Source organism: Panthera leo, chromosome B3 (assembly GCF_018350215.1).
Source record: "Panthera leo isolate Ple1 chromosome B3, P.leo_Ple1_pat1.1, whole genome shotgun sequence".
Taxonomy (NCBI): domain Eukaryota; kingdom Metazoa; phylum Chordata; class Mammalia; order Carnivora; family Felidae; genus Panthera; species Panthera leo.
The window spans coordinates 14,877,386-14,896,472 of NC_056684.1; the positions used below are offsets into that span (position 1 = coordinate 14,877,386).

The following is a 19,087-nucleotide window of genomic DNA, read 5'->3' on the forward strand; positions in this document are numbered from 1 at the left end:
TCTGCGAGGCAGAAAAACAGGACCCAAAATTTTTCAAACGGGTTAAAACAAAACCCCTTGTATATGTTTAGAGTGGCCGGAGGAGGATCTGTTTAGAGTCTTGAGTTTGGTTTAAGTTTATTGCATTTAAAGAAAGTTTTTCTTTTCACGCTGAGTTAGAACAAAAGATCTTTGCTGCAACTGAACTGGACAAAAGACGAGGGCTGGGACCCAGCGAGTGCGTTCTGTGTGAAATTGACGAGATCTTTAAAAAAGCTGCTAAACATGGCGACTCTTTCCCTTTAAGTGTCTCTTTTTCCTTGCTGGTTTCTTTTTCTTTTTTTTTTTTTTTTTCTCCTCCATCTGATCTGAGCTCGCTTTATTTCTTTTCCCAACCCGCTCCCCCTCCTCCTCTTGGCGCTCGGGGGTGTGAGAGAACCCAGTTAGACGCGAAATGCAACAATAGTCCGAGGAGAGAGAGAGGGGCGATCGCTGCTTCTCGCCACTTTCAAACAAACCTGGGGGAAAGACTGAGCTGGGGGTGGTGGTGGGAGGCGGCGGGGGGGGGGGGGGGGGGGGGGGAGGATCGTAGCCCGTTCGCTCGGCTCGCGGTCGCCCTGCCTCGGCCTTGCAGCGTTAGTTCTCTCTCTGGGCCGCGAGGGGCTGGGGCTCAAAGTTAGCGGGCGATGTCCGGGGCTGGTTCCGCGGAGACGCCTGGGTTCGCATCCGGCCGGCGTGCAGGGACGGGGGCCTGGAGTTGGCAGCAGCTGCGGAAAAGTGCCTGCCCCCCCCCCAGCCCCCGCCCCCCACTTACGTGCGGCGGAATTCCGCCAGCGCCCCGGGAAAGTCCGGGGTGCCGGGCGCGCGGAGCTGCACTCCCTGGATGTGCACGAAGCGGCGGCAGGCGGGGGGCGGGGGCGGGGGGCGGTCAGGGGGAGCTCGAGCGTGTGAAACTCTGCCTCGAAGCTCGCTTTTGACTTGGTCCTATGAGCTGAGCCAACATGGCGTCTCCCATTGCACCGCGAGCGCCGGGCTGCCAGGCACGGCAGGGCCGGGTAATAGAAAACACATTGGTTACCAAAAAAGAAAAAAAAAAAAAAAAAAAAGAGGTGGGGGGGGGGGCGACCAAAGACCATTGCATCTGCAGGCAGAAAACCCTCTTTTAAACTCTTGCTGGCGAGTGAGTGCGGCCCTCGATTGTTCTGTAATTAGAGCAGCAGAATTCGTAGGGGAAAGATTGGTAACGCAGTGTCCCCTTCTCCCTTCGCTCCCCTCCCCCCTTGTAATTAGAGTTTATTTCATGTCTCCCCTCCCAACAAGAGCCAAATTAGAAAAAGCAAAAGTCTCTTATCCTCAAAGCATCTTAAATGTCTGAATGGTATAGGGGGAGGGGAGAGGCCAGTATTTACAGACCTGGTCAGCGCTCGCGCTCATTAATGCAGGGGCTGCGCCGGGGTTTGTGCGGGCCGGGTCCAGCTGGGGGTGGAGGCTGGGCTGCGAACCCCGCCAGGCGTGGGCAGAACTTGCTGCTTGCCTGTCAAAGTTACAGCAAAGGTGGCTTTCCGGGCGGAGGGCTGACTTGGGGGCGCGCAGCGGCGGAGGGCGGGTTCCGGGCGGGTGGTCGCAGGCCCAAGAAATGTGTGAGCCTGCGTGGACGGCGCCCCTGGCAGGAGCGCGCCTGCAGCTGAAGATCCCCTTTCTTTAATAGGTTTGAGCGGGCGAGGCCGGCCGTGGGACAGATTTGGCCTCCCAGAGAGGGTCTTCAGAGGGCCTCTGGAGAGAGAGTGGATTGGCCCGGGCTGAGCTCTCAGCGGATGGGGGAATCGCCCCTTACGTCCAATGCCAGCCCCTGCCCGGGCCTGGAGACCCCTACCCTCAGCCGCCTGGGAGGGAAGCGAGGTACTCTGTGAATTCCGGGCCTCGTCAAGATTTATTGAAGTTGGGTTTTAAAAACGTGCTTCAGATGATTTTTCCCATTTTCTCAGATTTCAAAGGCTCCCTGCAGTGCGGCTGCCTAATTAATGGTGAAATTCAACTAAATCTAATTATGCAGTAATTTTAAAGCAGTTAGTGCTGGGCGTTGGTTTGTAATAGGACCCCAGTTTTTTAAAGTTTGCTTACTGTGTTGGTTTAGGGGAAAGCCATCTTTTGTATGGCAAAGAAAGACGGGGAAATAGTTTTGCTGCACAAACCGGAGGGCTGAGGACCGCCCCCACCCCCTCACCTCTGTCCCCATCCCTGTGTCTGCCTCCTGTCCCTTCTTCTCTCTCTCCCTGTTTTGCCCTCTCTCAGCTCAAGCTCAAAAGCTGAGCGAGGGGCTCACCCAGCAGAGAGCCCCGTTTTCATAGCCAAATGGGAATGAGACAATTTTTCATAAGGAGACACAAAGGGGCTTCGTATCTGCCCTCCTGGACCCATCTGTAAGTGCCCCAAAACAGGGAAGGGACTCTCATCTTCTCTAATAAAGAACAGATTTCCTCCCCTTCACATCCATTGTCATTAAGGCGAAAAGCTGACTCTTGGAGTTATAAATCTTATCGTCCTTCTGATAACACACTTGTAATAAGTTAGCGTCCTATTCAAAGTGAATTGTAAAACTGCCTCATTTAATATGGCATCTGTGTCATTAAAACTTTTATTATTTTTTTCCCCCTCGCGTCTTGCAGGCCTGGCATTCTGTGGAGCTCGGAGGTGCCTATTGGCCTCTGGGGTAGGGCCAAGCGGGGAGAAGGTGTGAGAGATGGGCTGCCTGGTTTCAGCCTCTGGATCCTAGTCTGGGGTGAGAGACCCCTGAGGCAGAGAGGGCCTGGGGGGGGGGGGTGTGTGTGTGTGTGCGCCGTGTCCCCCTTTCCCATCCCCCGGAGCGGCCCCCTCGAAATGACGTTCCTTGAAAGAAACATGCTTGTGATTAGCTAAGCAAACACATCTGCTTTCGGAGTTGGGCCTTCGTTAATTAGCTGAACAAAGGGCCGTTTTGCCTTTTACCTTTTGCTGGGGGAGAGTGTGTTATTTCAGGAGTGTCGCGGGCCCACCTCTTTTCAATTGCAGCCACGACGTTAATTTTATTGGGATTACTGATGGGAAATGAGGTGGCGCAGGCTTCCGAGAGGAAAAGCTTGATCATTACCCCCTTTGGAACTATATTTTTCCACCAACCTCCTGCTCGCGAGGAGGGGGTGGGGGGGGGGTGCAAAACTGCGCCGCAAGTTCGGAGCCATTGGAATCAGGCTCGCGGTACGCTGATCTCGGGTGACAGAGCGTGTGTTGGAGCTGAACTCTATAATTTGCGCTTCTGTTCCTTTATTAGCCCTGGACAACGAACTAATGAGCTTTGGCCCAGCACAGTGTCACTTGTATTTATTTTCTTATGGCAACTTTGAGATAGCGGAAGTGTTCCTTACCAAGAGCCAGAGAGGGCCGGGAGTGCTGACCGCTGCCTTCCTGGCCCAGGTCAGTGGCTGCATCCCAGGGGAGCCAGGGCCCGCGCAGAACAGACGGAGCTTGGGGACCGGGCCTTTAGGCAAGGTCTTGCGGGTGCTCGGGAAGGCGTTAGGCCCTTTGGAGGCCCAGGCATTCCTGCAGGTCCAGCTGCCGAGGTTGAGGTCGAGGGCCGCGGGCCAAGTGTGGGGCAGGTCCCCAGGCACGAGATGGTGGAGGTGCAAAGGTGGCGTGGTGCTCTTCTGGCCTAGGAAGGGGGAGGGATCCGCTGAGCAGAGCAAGTCAGGCCAAGGCACCCTGGGAGCAGCCGGGGGTATCGTGCCGTGTGGCCACGGGGACTGCCTGCTTTGTGCCGAAGGAGGCCCGGCTCAGCTCTCTGGCCAACTGTTTGGGGCATGAGTGGGGTGGAGAGGTTGCTTTAAAGGAGCTCTTGGAGTCCTCGGGTGCGGAGGCTCCTTTCGCTCTACTCCGGCTGCTCCAAGGAGTTTCAGTGGGAGAGGCCTGGAATAAAGTAGAGGTGTGGGGGGTGGGGACAGATGGGGGCGATAAAGGCAATGCGGACGTCCCTTGTGCCCTGGTAGAGAGAAAAGGAGCCCCTCACGCTGCCAAATGCGTGTGTGGAAGGGGGTGGGGGGAGAGCCAGGGAAGGGGAAGCCCAGGGAACTGCCAAGCGAGCGGGGGACTTCTCCGCTCGGCAGCCCCGCGACTTCCTGCGGCTCTCGCCTCGCTCCCCGCCAGGCAGCCTTTGCTAATAACGCCCAGGCTCGGTGCCCCCCGCCCGCCCCATCTCTCCTCGCCTCTCCTGGCTTTATCCCTCTGCCTTCCTACCCCTCCCCACCTCTTCCTTCCTTCCTGCAAATGGGTGTTAACGTGGGTCTTTATGTTCTGTCTATAACTAGGATGTAATCACGCGCCCCATGCCTCTCTCTAAAAGCATTTAATAAATGTCTATTAAAGCGCTACAAATGTAAGATGAATTTAGTGGCGCGGCTGCCTCCCTGAATCCGAACAGTAATGATGGATTTATCAACGGGGATTCGCCTTCAGCACAGCGAGGGAGGTTTACTCAGCAAATATGTCGGGGAGCACCCACCCAAATACAATCATTTGACCCCCCGTGCGGGGCGCTAGCCGCCTCACCCATTCTGCCGGGTCAGCACCGAGCAGGGAAGACCCAGAGGGGCATGGCCGCTCTCCTGGCCTCTCACCCCCTCCTCTGTCTCTCCCCGCCCCCCACCCCCCAGCCTGCAGGGCTCTTGGCGGGGGCGTGGGGGACCTGGCATGGAGGTTTGGAGGTGGGGAGCTGGTGGGGGCAGTGTTAGATCACACGATGAAGTGTAGGCTGTTCTTGGATTTGCCGGGAGACTTCAGTGGGCGCTCTCGTGACCCTCTTGGGTCTGAAGGGGTGATAATTGTTTCAGTCTGCGAGTGGGCTCTCGAGTACCTTGACTTTGACCAAATCTTAGGTCATGGGGTCCTCGCTGGACCCGCAGGCCTATTCTAGGGGAGGGAGCGCCGAGACAGACACCCCCCTGGCTCCCAGGCCCTCAGAGGGGCCTAAGTGTGCCCAGGGTGGGTGCCTTGCCCATCCACCTTCCCGGGGCTCCCTGAATCCCAACCATCCAAGGCAGAGGCAGGCGCCTGTTATCCAAGGGTAGGGTGTAGCCTCCAAGGTGGGGGCAAAACTCCCAAGTCTCCTCTTGCCCTGCACAGATCCGGCTTCTCTGGCACCTGCCCCAGCAGGGCCCACCTGGCCATTTTAAAGTTTTCGTGGCTGTGGATTTTGAGAATTTGGTTCGGACTGTAATCGTTAGCACACGCAGCCCCAGTGACCACCCCCCCTTTCTTTTTGTCTTTTATCTTTCTTTCCGAGGGGGAGGAAAGTGCTGGCCTGTTCCATCAAGCCCAGTTCGCATTTGCTTTGGCCTCTGATTTCTCTTTCTTCTTTGGAAATTTCATTGAGATGTCTCTGTACTTCGCTTGTCAGTTATCTTTGTTCCTTTTAAATAAAGGGCTTTTAAATGGACTTATTGCTCCCAGCGTGGGTTCCTCTCTCTAAATGTTAGAAAATTGTGCCATCTACCCGCTATGCTGAGTACTGTCACACTCGGAGACCTCAGGGACCTCCGGGCCGGCTTCAATGCTGCCGTGTCAGGGGCCGCGGGCGGCAGGAGGAGGGGGCGGCTCACGTGGATTTTTACAGATCTCCGCCTGCAGCCGGCCCGCGTGGCCACGCCAGGGCACGGCCCGCGACGAGCGCAGCCGCCAGCTTGATGGCGGCCGCGAACTTGGCGGCAGTGGCTGATCGCGGACCAAATCGCAGGCGTGGCTGGGACCCTTCCCTCCTCGGAGATGCCCGGGCCCCGGAGGGGTGTCGTGCGGGGGTGGGGGTGGGGGGACGCTGGTTTAGAAGGAACAGCCGCTGGGGGGGGGGGGGGTCAGGGATAGCAGAGGACAATGGGGGGGGGCTGCCTGGGAGGAGCAGGGAGCGGTTTTGTCGCGCAGCTTTGGGGAGCTCCTGCCGGCCTCCAGCTCCCCCTCTCCCTCCGGAGAAGCCGGGCTGAGGCCGATGGAGAGCGACGGCCGCCGCCGAGTGGCTTCCCGGTGTTTGGCTGCAACTTTCAGCTCCGTTTCCCGGGGTAGAGAGAGATTTCTGGTGTCTTCTGGAAGGCCCGAACTTCCTTTCCTTTAGGGGAGTGTGGTTTAGATGGACCACGTTTGAAACAGGTCAGATGTCTGATGTGGGGTCTCCTCGCCCCGACCCCTCGTCTGCAAAACGTCCCTCCCGCAACCTCAGGTTCTTTTTGAATGAGTTAAAATGGATTAACAGTTTAGATTTTATTATGTGGCTACCTCTCTCACACGGCTGTTTTTTTTTTTTTTTTAACCCCTTAGGGGTATTAGCCAAGATTTCCAAATGTCAGTTGGGTATTTATGCTTGTGGGGGAAAAAAAAATTCTCCGATACGGTTTATGACTTTTATTACATGTTTCACACTGTTCGAGAAATGGAGTTTTAAGCAACATACAATTAAACCTATATTGCTCTTTGGAGAAGGGCCAAGGAACTCGACAATCAATTAGTTTAGATCTTTTGATACTTGTTGCTAAAATTAAGTGTAAAAATACAACCCCAAGGTCTGGCTGCTTCCTCATTTTTCCTAAGGTCATGGAGCCACCTCGTAGGAAATGGCACTTGCTGTTTCTTCCTCCCCAAGTTGTTTTTCCTGATTATTCTGCACAGATTAGTCTTTAAAGAATCAGGCCCTTTTCTCCGTGTTTCCTTCTCTGTCTCTCGCTCTCACTGCAGTCTCTCCTCTCCTGCCTTTATCGTCCAGGGTTCATTTTTACAAACACACTCATTTCAAATTGGTATTATTTGAAAAATGAATTTTCCTTTCGCCCTCTCTCTCATCCCTGCTCCCCTTGCCTGACACTAAGAAGGGAAACTGTGTTGTTTAATAACCGCAAAGATATGGTCTTTTCTAGACAAAGACAAAATTATATTCTTTATAATCACAACAGGATGGGGATTGGGGATGCTCTCTCTCTCTCTCTCTCTCCCTCTTGGTCTCTCTCTCTCTCATCTCTGTCTCTTTAAATAAGCAGCTTAGGAAATATAATCTCTGCCATTGAACAGAAACTGCTTCCTTCTTGAAAATGCCACCGCTCCCACTCCCCTGGCTCTCTCTGGGCAAATCCTCTCTGCTGCCTGGCAGGTATCTGCTCGCCCTTGGTCCTGAGTAGGGGTGGGGGCGGGCCCATGGAGATCCCAGGGCCCATGAGAAAACTGCTGTGGGGTCCTGCCCGCCTGTCCCCCGGCAGCAGAGGCAGAGCGATAGCAAATTCCAAAGAGGGGCTTGCTAATTTATTAAATAATTCTTACCTCCCCTCTTCTCCCTATAGCCACCCATGTTCCTAAAAGGATGGGGGAGGGGTCTGGGAGCGCACATCTACCCCCCTATTTCCTTTTCCTCTTTCCAGCCCCTCACCCCCACCGGCTCACCAGCCTCATCACTAATTTAAAAACCCCGTGGCTTTGGGACTGAACAGGCCAGTCATTGAACTGTCAATCTCCACCAGGATGGAATGTCTAGAATATCCTCCCTTCTCCAAAAACAGGTTCGAAACCAAGTGAAGCGATTGGGCAGAGTGCCATTACCCCCCCCCCCCCCCCCTTCAGAAGCCTTCCTTCCTTTTCCTCCCAGGACTGGAGGCACCTTGGCCTCCACCCAGTGCTGTGGCCCCTGCTAGGTCGCCTTCGACCTCTCGCCCCTCTTGCGCCCATCCCTATGCCACTGCCCTAATTGTAAAGCAGGTCTGGGAAACATTTTCTCTGTGCTAATTTTATATTTCCCCTTTCCCCCTTGCAACATTAAACATAATTTTGCGCTGTCACTGTCACTAAGACTGTGGTTTGTTGATGTCTCTACTTGGAAACACGACCCCTTTGCCTCCAACAGGGAGTCCTCCCCAGGCAGCCTCTGGGAGGCCCATTCTCCATAGGTGACTTTAGGGTTTCTGTGAAAAGGCCAAGGGGGGCGGAGAGAGACCACAGCAGTGAAGGCCAGAAGGGTTCCTACCGGAACCCCATAATCATTTCAAACTCTCTTTCCCTCTGACAACGGGAGCAAATGTGTTTTTGATGTGCCTTTAGTTGTTGGCTTGTTTGTTTAATAAAATCCCTGTGTGTGTGTGTGTGTGTGTGTGTGTGTTAATGTCTCAGTGTCTGTGACATATGTAACCACAGCCACTCGACTCTTCAAATTTCCCTTTGAATTTCTTTTTTGTTTGTTTGTTTTTGTGTCTGTCCTCTTCAACTTCTCTCTCTGTTCTTTAGCCCTCCACCCCACCATCCCCACCCCGCCCCCGTATATTTTCTCTGGCTAAGCAATAATCCTCTGGCCCGGTGGCCACGTTCCTGGAGATAAAATCCATTTATCCCTTGTGTTGCCTCACCAAGGCCCGGTTATCCGGGGCCTTTGGTGACAGACTGGTGCAAGAGAGATGAAGACATTTCTCATTTCCCAGGCCCCGCTCCTCCCTTTAATGTGCCAGCCTAGGGCGGCAGGGGCGGGAGGGGGGGCGGGGGTGGCGTGGTGGGGGAGGCTCCACAGTTGAACAAATGTACCCAATGTCTATAGGTTTGCTCTCTCGGTGCCTGGTTGTGGCTGTGCCTGCTTGCATTTGTTTGCCTTTTCTTTGGAGGAGCTGGCTAGTTACTCTCCACAACAGTGTTTCAGAGCTCGTTTGCACCAAGACTGGTGGGTTTCAGAGCGATTATCTCATTTCGCTGGTGCAGAGCGAAGCCGCTTGCAGCCCCTGGGTCAGGCATTCAATGCAGGGCCCATGTCACAGACCCAACCCCGAAGGTTAATTTTCCCTCATTAGCATCTCCATAGTTCTCTCCTTGCACAGGATCTCAGGTCCTTGCCTGCTGTCTTCTCCCTGCTCCCCCCACCCCCCCCCCCCCCAAGTCTCTGGCATGTTCTCTCTCATGGTTCCCTCTGCACCGGCTTATATTCTGCAGGTTCCTGTTGGACCCATAGACCCTGATCATTGAAAACCCATCTCATCAATTTCCAGTTTGCCTACGTTTATCCCAGAGCCCCTCTCCTCCGTCCACATCTCCCCTCCTCTCTCTCCCTCTCTCTCTCTCCCCTCCACCTCATTTACAAACGCATTCTGCTTTATTTGAATTAGTTCCCTTCTCCTCTCTTACTTTATCCCACCACCCCCCTCATTCGTTTATTCACTGCTAGAAAAAGCAAAAGATACAAAATGGCAAAGTTCAGCTGCGCGTGCATGGGGGGAGCCCGCCATCCCAGCCACCTAGAAAGAGGCTGGAGATTTGTAATGACAGAAGAAACAACAAAGAAAAGAGAATTGCATTTGCGGCTTAAGTGGGCAAGTGTGTTTGTGTGTCTGTATCTGTGTGTGTTTTTAAGATTTCTTTGAACTGCTTTTGTGCTGACTCGACAGAGGCATTTGCCGAAGCTAGTCACGGTATAGGAACTTTGAGTTAACCTCTTATATCAAATGAATCTTTTCATTTAGAGACCAATAAATCTCCATCTCTAGCTACCTTTTGTAGCCTGAGCTCCTCATGGACAAGACTGAGGTTTATAATAAAGGCCAGATAAAGTTTGCCAAAGTTATTTTTCCCCTTCCATCTCTTTTTCACCAATCTGGAAAATTCCCCCATCCAACAAATAAAAGTTCAGGGAAGTAGCAGCTTTTCCTCGGTGAGTAGAAGGTTGGAAATTTCTTTACCTTTTCACAGCAAGCCTGTTGACTGAAGTGGCTTTCCAAGCTCAGACAACCGAAATGATTTATAGTTTTTCAACAAGTCATTATTTTGGTGCGGTTGTTGAGGTGGGGCTGAGACAATCTAATAATCAATGTAAGACTGGGGGAGGGGATTGTCTGTGACCAAGAGGAGAGTTAACACCAGAAACATGAAAGCCAGGCGGGTCTCCAGGGATGGAATTTTGGAAAGAGCCTGCACACGTCTGCTCCTGGGCTATAAAGAAATACATTGTTAACAACAACAAAACAGACAATGCCCTGAGCTCTGCCTTGATTCAGAGCTGAGCTACTTTCAAGATTTTTTAGCAGCACTGTTCATTTTGATGGGGTTTCTGGGCCATTTGAAATTCAACCTTTAGCCAGCCTGCTCATGGGGTATGGTTACAGAATTCATTTTCTGATTTACTACCCCTCCTCCTATATTTTCTTTATTTCCTGATGGCCTCCCATGGGGCTAATCTTTTTTTTTTCCTTTCTTTTATTTTTTCCAGTTTTGTTCTCCTCACTAACGACTCAGTGTTTTTCCTGTTTCTACTGATCACTCATTTGCTTCCTTTCTCTCTTTCCTTCCTTAAGAGACAGAGGAAAATAAAAAGCATGGGAGGGGGATTTCCAAATGATTCCTAAGTGTTATTAATTACTGTTACAAGGCAGGCGATTCTTAACTAATAACAAAGTTGTAAATTACCACTGACTTTCAGATATTTCTCATTTGTCAGCGCTGATTGACTTGATTAATATTTCACTCTTTGAAATAATTTTAGCAACACTTACAATCAGCTTCAGCCATGAAGCAAAGAGCAGATCACCACCCCCTGCACGGGACCCTCTCCCACTGGTTTTACTCTTCATGTGAAGTTTTGGTTTCCGTTCTGAGGCCTGATTTGGACGGGACGGCAGTGGTGGAAAGGTTCACAGGCCGTGAAAACCGCAGGGATGGAGTTCACTGGCAGACCTGTAGATGTTCAGTGATTTCTACGTAATTTGGAAAACACTGTCGAGGAAATTGATCGTGTGGAAAGAACCAAACAATATCATTTCCTGGGTCTCCTGAACATTTTTTTCCCCTCCAGATTCAAGGCTGAAGGAGTAGATCTTTGAAGGATCCCTAAATCCATGAAATCCCCCCCCCCCCCAAGCGAAGCCCTATTTCTCCTTAACCTCCTCCTTGACATTTCTATGAAAGAGCCAGCCTATTCTCTGCTCACCTATCAAAGATGGGGATTATTGGTGGTGGTAGGGGGAAGGTGTGGGGGGGGGGGTGGGGAGCAGGGTCAAAGGGACTCCCAGGACAGGAGAGCAGAGAAGACCTCACATGTTGGGAACGGGGTTATATTTTCCAGAGGTCCCTTTCCCTTCCACCATCATATCCAGAATGCAATTTTTGAAGCTATCAATACCTGCTGCCTCCAATACCTCTCGAGTTTTAATCTTAATTATATTATTAAGCGAAGTGGTGTGCAGTCAGGGAGTTGAACGTGATTTATGACGTCTGCCTATTAAAGGATCGATTGTGAATATCGCTACTATCATCTATCAATATTCTTAGGCCGGGGGTATTTCTCGCTCCATGGTTGTTATTTGTAATACCGAAATGATAGACTGCAGGAAAAGACTATTGCTGCTTCTTCGCAGGACTAGCTTTCCAGGTGCAGCGGGGAGTCCGTGTGGGGAGACAGGGGACTCTGCGTGCTCCAACCACATCTCACACCCAGAGAGAGTTTAAAGATTTTTTTTTTTTTTTTTAAACCAGTGAATTCCCCCTTAGGTCTACTAGAAGAAGGAAAGCCAGAGTCGTTTTTCGGGAATGAAGTAACCTCTGCAGGTCGATAACAGGGGCGAGCGTTTTCCAGCTGCCAGGTGATTTGCAAGGAGACTAGAAAGGAAGAGGAAAAAAAAAAAAAAAAAGCAACGAGGGGCCCCCTTTATACAAGGATGTCTGGATGGGGGGCTGGCGGGGAGTGCTGGGGGCAGACTGTATATTTTTGGAGCAGATGCCCGGGGCCGTGCCTATGCCCTTGGAGGTGTCCAACTTCTGGGATCAATCAAGGCTCTCTGCTCCAAGCCACCCCTACAGCGACACTTCCACCGGCACCAGTCTCTTCTGCATAGGTGGAGGCGGGTGCGAAACGCGCCGCGGCTAAGCCTGGAGGAGCCTGAGCGCGGAGGCCTTTTGTCTCCAGACAGAGCGCAGCGCCTGCTTTTTTCCACCCGCGCGGGGCACGGCACGGGGTCACGGGCTAGTCTCAGCCCCTGCTTTGGGCGGATGGGAGGGAGAAGCAGTGAATGCAGCAAAACTCCTGCTCCCGGGAAGCGGCCTCGGAAGGCGAGGCGGAGAAACCCGGCGGGGTGAGGTGGGGCCGGGAGCGTCCGGAATGCTCCCAGGGCAATCCGGCCTGCGCCCTGCTGCTGGCCTCGGCGCGCACCAGGCCTCAGAGGCCGGAGACTCCCTCCTCGGTTGCGGAGGCCCCGGAGGCGGTCAAGCGCCCCCTGGCACCACGAGGGAGGCGCACCTCGCCTGGAGCAGCGCGGCCGCGACCTGGGCAGAGCAGGCGCAGGACGCGGGGGCCCCCCCCGGGCCTGGCTGGGAGCCTGCCCTACGCGCACCGAGCGCTCGCCATCCGCCCGGGGCTGGCCTTCACGACCCTTGGCCGCCCAATCGACTTCCCTCCAGGGCTCCAGTGCGAAGAAGTGGGAATGTCACTGAAAACTGTTAGGCCTTTCCTCTGCCCTGCTACAGACGACCGCAGGCGGGGAGGGAGGAAGCATTGGCCGGGTTCCTGGCTGCCAGCGGCGCCCCGCCTCTCCTGGCCCGGAGAATGCGTTGCGGGGCAGAAACCTCCACCCCCGCCACACAATGGCACCTATCTAGCTACCTGCCTGCCCCATCTCGGCCTCCGTTGCTCCAATGGCCAACCCTTGGCCACCATGTTTGACCTCAGATTTGGAGGCTTCCAGGGGTATGGGCACAATGACTGTATATAGTAAGCACTCAATAAATGTTAGCTGTTATTATCACGAGGCACATCAAATCTCCTCCATGGGCATCTCAGTCTCTGGCACACATTTATCCCAGACCAATCACCGCATAGCTGGGGTCCCCAAGATCCCTACCCCTGCCCCCTCTGAGCCCTGGAGCCACAGCCCTCCACCCTAACACGCCTGCAGAAAACGTAAGGCCTCTGTGGTTCTTCCCCCCAGGGTGTTTGTCCGGGCCTGGGCCACTGAAGCCTGAAGCAAACGTTGCACTCTGCCTCGGTCAGCGCGGGGGCTGGGGAATTTCGGTTAGATAAGAGCATCCTGGGACAGGGGGTGGTGGTTCATCGTTTCAAAACAATAAAAAAAAAGGGGGGGGGACCCTTCGGTGAGGAAGAGAGACAAGAGAGAAACAGAAAGTGCGTGGGGGTGGGGATCAGGGACAGGCGGAGGCAGGCGTGCCAATCGTAGATGAGTCAGAAGCAGCGGCATGACACCTTTTTCTTCCAGAAACAATTATTTGAGTAGGCTTTTAATCGCCAGGCCGAAGGGAATGAGCTGTCCGAGACAGCGCCACCAAATACACGGACCACGCCGGGAAGCCGGGTTTTAGTGTTTGACCTCCAACAAATAGAAGCCCGTCTTCCTGATTCCTCTGATTATCAGCAGTACTAAAAATACTGTTTTTGTTATTTTGCAAACGACGTTTCAGAGGGCCCTCGGAGCCCGGCAGGAGCCACGCCCAGGACCGCGATCACCTGCTGCGCAAGCGGCCGGGACTTAGTCCCCCTCCTCTCCTCTGCCCTCCCCCACCCCCCAGGCTGGTGGCTATTCTCGGATGTGGACCCCTTTAAAAATGACAAATGTCTTGTCAATACAGACCATCCATCCTCTCTTGCTTTCTCATCATTTTTCGGCGTGAGGAGGGACCCAGGCGCAGGCCCGGCGGCGCGTGTCACGCGGCCTGCATTGTACCGTAATCGCCAAAACCTTGGCCTAATTTGCAGCTAATATATCTCGAGCGAAGGAGTCGGCCGAGAAATCAGTGGCCCAAGGAGCTAGATTTACGCTTTGGAGGGATCGGAAATTAAGGGACTGCAAGGGGGATGTGATTCATATTATTCTCCCCTCTCCCCCTCCCACACACGACCATACGTCTCTCCGCTCGGCCTGCAGGGACGCGGCCCTTATCTCTCCGCGGCCTGTGTCCCTGTCGCTTGCTTGTCTCGCTCCGGACCACTGTGTCTGGGGCGCCCTCCGCCTGGTTTCTCCTCGCCCCCGGGAGGAGGCGCTGGTGTTCGGGTCGGCCTCTGGTCCCTCCCAGCCGGCGTCCCGGAGCCCCCATTCACAAAGCCCGGCTTGGAGGAGGCGACACCACACACACACACACACACACACACACACACACACACACCCCGAAGAGGGGAGTTTGATCTTGTCTCATTGGCGTCTCGGGCCTGAAAGGAAAATCGTTTGGGTAAACAGCCAAGCTTCCAGGCTTAACGCCCGGCTGCCGCCCCCGCCCCTCCGCCCCCTCCCGCCTCCCCCACTCCCCTTCCACCCCACCCGCCACCCACACTCCGCTCCGCAGCCGGGCCCCGAGCGAGCTCCGCGCGCCCGGGCGGGAGCCGATGGCTCCCCGGGTTCAAAGGGCCGCAGCCCCGAGGGAATGCCCTCCTCGCTGTGCCCCGAGGGGCAGAAGCGGACCGCAGGGCGGTGGGACCGGCCCGGGCCACGGTAGGAACCGCGAAACCTCCCGCTTCCCTAAGTAGACCTCGTCCCGGGGGAGGGCGCCGGGGAGTTCGGAGCCCGCAGGGACCTTTTCGCCAAGACCCAGCGAAGGCCGAGCCCGAGCCCGGGCCGCAGGCTGCGCCTCGGCGCTCCGCCCCGGCCACGGCGGGGCACCCTGGGCCCACCAGGCTGTCGCAGGCGTGTGGACACGTGTGGCCCGACCACGGGCGGGGGCGGTGAGCCTCTGCTGGCCGTGCTGAGCTCCGCACCCCCTTGGGTGATTACCGGGTTCCCACCTCCCGCGGCTCCAGGAAAAAGCCTTTAATCAGATATTAAGCGTTTTCCGAAGTTTGATTCTTTCCAAAGGACAGTTTTTCAGCTAACTGGCTGTAAACATAATTAATAGTTATTAACATGCAAAAAAAAAAAAACCCTCTGTGGTGTTTGAAAGGATATTGGTCTCTCTCTAGCTCACACTCTCAAGCCTGGAGAGAACATTGAATTCGGAAAATATCCTGATTAGATTATTAGACCTGATTCTGTGATGCTTCCCCTCCCCCCTCCTCTAATGAAATTCCTCTCTCTTCTCCCTTCCTGTCTCTCTCCTGTTCTCGCTCTCTCTTTCTCCTCCCAGTCTCAATCTCGCTCTAATCCAGGAGTCATTAGCAACACCCTCTGGCTACATGTTTTGCATCAGTGAAACATTGTGACATAGTTGTAATACAAACTCTGCGCCTTACACTGCATCTCGCGGTAGGAAGTGTAATAGCAATAAAAACCATTTTTCATCTCCAGGCATTATTCAGTACAAAAAAAAAAAAAAAAACAACCCAGAAAATCTGAATGTGAGCAGGGGTGGAGGGAGAGAGAAATGAAGGGAAGGAGAAGAAGGAGGGAGGGAAGGAAAGAGAGAGAGAAAGGAGAAAACCTTTCTAATTTAGAGACTCTCCTTCTCAAGCATTTCATTTGCTGATCCTTCTCCCTTCTGTTTTTGCCCCTGCCCCTCACCCTTGTCCCTCAGTGAATCCCAGGACCCTCCCTGCGAGTACCTCTTAGCTCCCAGGATCTCTCAACACCTTCCTCCGCCCGGAGGTAGCATCCCTCCAGACAGGAAGACCCCAAGACTCCCAGAGGCCAGGCCACCCCTCCTCCGCTGGCCAGAGTGAGAGATCCTCATTCAAGTCCTGCTAAGAAATTAGGGCCTCTTTCCTGTGTGGTCCCTTTTAGGAATTCTTCCTAGGCCGATGGGGAAGGACAAACAACCAGAAAAACAACCTGGCTTCCCCCTCCCCCCCTCCCCCGCACAGCCCTGTAGTTTCTGAGCGGGGCAGAAAGTACTGGGAGCACACCCTCCATCACCACCCTGTGAACTTAGGGAGACCGAAGTTTCAAGAAAGGGTCTCTATGTTGGATTTGCTCAGGCAGGAAAATAAGGGGGCTTACGCGCACCGTCACACCTACGTTCTCCTCCACCCCATGGGCCCCAGTTCCGCCATCATGTATACGTGCGATCCACTGAGTTCCTTAAAACAAAAACCAAAAGAAACTTGTGGTGGAAACTGCGTTAGAAAAAGGACTGTACCCCCCCCCCCCCCGGAAAACAAAGAAACCACACAAATGCTCTCAGCACCACCAGATACATGCCCTACTTTTAACACCACGTTTGGAATCTTCGCAGGAAAAAAAAAAAAAACACAAAACTTGTTTCGTGAAATTTGTGTTTTACTTATCCCTTCTGTCTCTGGGATGGTGCACTTTGAAAACAAGTCGAAGCAAAGCCTCACTATATTCAGCGAATTAATTTTGCTGTATATTTTTTTAGTCGTGAGGGTTTAAGAGCCGGGCGAGCCTCTTAAGTTTTCAACTGGAGGAAATAGGGTCCAATGCAGTATAATCCATGCTTCTCGCTGGTGCTGCTTTCGCCTGCCGACAGGTGTATATGTTTAAGGGCTGCGTTTTGTGATTATTTTGTCAGCAGAGCCGAAGGCTGTGGGATATGAGGTTTGGTAGGCTGGCCACTGGCATGGCATGGAAAAGTCCCTCTTATGTCCGACTGACCAGAATGAGTGAATTTGGGTGGGCTTTCAATTGGGAAGGGAAGGCTTCACAGGCCTCATCGGAGATGTTTGCACTGGCCTCAGCTGACTGGCCCGAGCTCGGCGGCCCGAACCCATGGGCCTCCAAGAAAACATCTCTCATTTAGTTTATCTTTCGTATCAAAGCAGTATCACAGCTTGGACTTGGTGAAATTAGACCTATTTTTTTTTCTCTTTCTCCTGCTATTTTCCCTTCACCCCAATGCAGACATTGTGCGATACGTCGGTCACAGATAATGGGTTTTAACCGATGGGAAGAAGGCCTGTGCGTTTCGGCTTCTCGTAAGGTTTTGACGAAGGAAAAAAGTCCGGTGACGGTCAAGTTAGGCTGCAGAAGGCTGGGAACGTGGCCATGCCATTCCAGTTTCCGCAGCGAGGTGGCGCTCCAGGGTACGGCAGCGCACCCAGCCGGCCGCGTTCCCGCAGCGACGCAGCGGCCGCGGAGCCGGGTTCGCGCCGGTCCCTGTCGCCTCTGCACCCGAAGTCGGAGAGCGCTCAGCCCCCTCTGGGCCGACCGGTCCGCAGGGCGGGCGAAGGCCTGAGGCCACGAGCGGGGAAGACGGGCGGCGGCGGCGAGCCGCGACCCGGCCGGGGCCGGTGCACACTCCCGGCGCTGTTGCTCCGGGGAATCTGCGAAGTTCGCGTTCGCGGTGGGACCCGGGCGGGGCCGACGCCAGGGTGCGGGGACCTCGGAGCCTCCGGGATCCGCGCGCCGGGCTTCAGCCTCCGCCGGGTTTGCGGGGAGGCCCGCGCTCCACACACCAGAGCGTCGCCCACCTCCTCCACCCCCAGGGTCGGCAGACTTGGCTGCTTCTTTCTCTTTTCTTGTTTTAAGAAAAAATAAAGGAAAGAAAATCGTATGCGCTCCCTATTGCTTTGTCCTCCAAAGTAGGGAGTTTTTCTGTTTACTAGGTTTTTCTTTTTCTTTCCTGTCATTTTCCTTTCCTTCTCTTTTCGTTCCTTATTTTTCCCCCCTCTTCCTTCCTTTGTTTTCTGTTTTCTTAATTTTCTTTTCTTTTCTTAACCTACTTCTAAGAGATGGTTCTGAGTGAGCGGGTGGGAAAGAGAGAGAAGGGTCTGAGTGGCACGAGCCCTAGAGGACTCAGCGTTGGCAAATGGCAGCAAAATTGAAGAAGAAACTATTTCGATTTATTGAACGCACTTGCGTCCTAGCGATGTCGTTTCCACACTTCTGCCTTCCCTGGGTATCTCACAAGCTCTAGGTCAACGCTGACCCGGAGGAAATGCCTTTCACCCGGTCACACTCCACCTGTGGTTGTCGGAACGGGGGGGGGGGGGGCTTCCAAAACATTTTTGCAACAATGATAGGAATAATAATAGTAACAGTAAAAATGAACAGCCTTTCCACTCTGCATGAATTTCTTCCTGGGTTTGCAGCCCGGCTCCGTGAAGCAAGAGCAAGGCGGGCATCGAGCGGCTGTTAGCCTGGGCCCTCTTTCCAGCAGTTGGTTGCACTGGAACGCCCTGACCCGGGAGCCGCCACCCTTCCCAGTGGCCTCGGGTGCCCGGCCTGGGCCACGGTGGCCGCTGGCAAGCTTTGCTGAACCTGCACCCTATCGCTTCCTACCAGCTGTGCTGCTTCTTTTAGCCGGTTTCTGGCCAACCTCACTTTCCTTGAAGTTGTCTAGCGTAAATGCAGGAATTTTCGGCCCAATTGAGAAGTCTACAGAAACTCCGGCGGGTCAGGTCATTAGGAATGTGAACGTAGCGACCAAGAATTATAAACATGATCTAAAAGTCTCTTCCAATTCATTTCTTCAAGTATTTATTTGAGTTAAGTGATGAAAAGTGACAGTTGTGAAATAGACAGCTTTTAAAAGTAATGAAGTCAGATGAGGCTTTAACCTGTCGATTGCTATAAATCAACTTCGAAAAAGACGAATGAAGAATATTATTTGGGCGCCTAACAGCCAACATTTGCTGTGCGGGTTGCGGGCCCTGGAGTCGGCCTGCGGGGGGCTTCCGGAGTGGCGGATCCCCAGGTCCCTGCGTTGGGAGCCAGCCCGAGTGAGACCCACGCTGTCTGCAACGACATTTTGTGGTGGGCGGGTCTCCATTTCCGCTGAGACTTCGGCCACGGATCTGGCCCACCGTAGTGTGTCTGGACAGTCATCAGCACAGTTGGAAATTCAGGGGACTGAATGCCACAATGTAGATGGGCGCTCAGCCCGGCTCCCCAACTGGCTGAGGGTCTCCTTTTCTTGATCCAAACGCGTGGGGAAGGGCCAGGGCCTGAAAGACCCTTACTCTTTGGAAATGGTGGTGGCTGAGGTGGGGGAGGAAGGTGAGGAAGATGAGCAGGAAATTATATTTCCTTGAGGCCCTGGGGAGGGGGGCCCTTTGGGCTCTCAGTGACATCAACGGGCCCTAATCTGGGAGGGAGCTCCAGGACAGAGGGGGACTGGGGCAGGAAGTTGAAGGTCTCCTAATGGGGGAGAAGGTTCTCAATTCTGCACCTGCGGGGGGTCACAGACCAGATATGGTTTCTGGAGGGTGAACTGGTGGGGTGTTTTAAATAAATTTTAAACACTTTCTTGT

At 53.8% G+C, this 19,087-nt stretch overlaps 1 long non-coding RNA gene across 1 annotated transcript in view; it reads left to right on the forward strand.

The window, feature by feature from the left end:
• The first annotated feature begins 14,285 nt into the window (after window positions 1-14,285).
• The window catches only part of LOC122221666, a 62,858-nt gene continuing 58,056 nt past the window's right edge, over window positions 14,286-19,087 (forward strand). The window contains exon 1 of the long non-coding RNA XR_006203388.1: window positions 14,286-14,438. This is a non-coding gene — a long non-coding RNA (uncharacterized LOC122221666). The remainder of the gene's footprint in view (window positions 14,439-19,087) is intronic.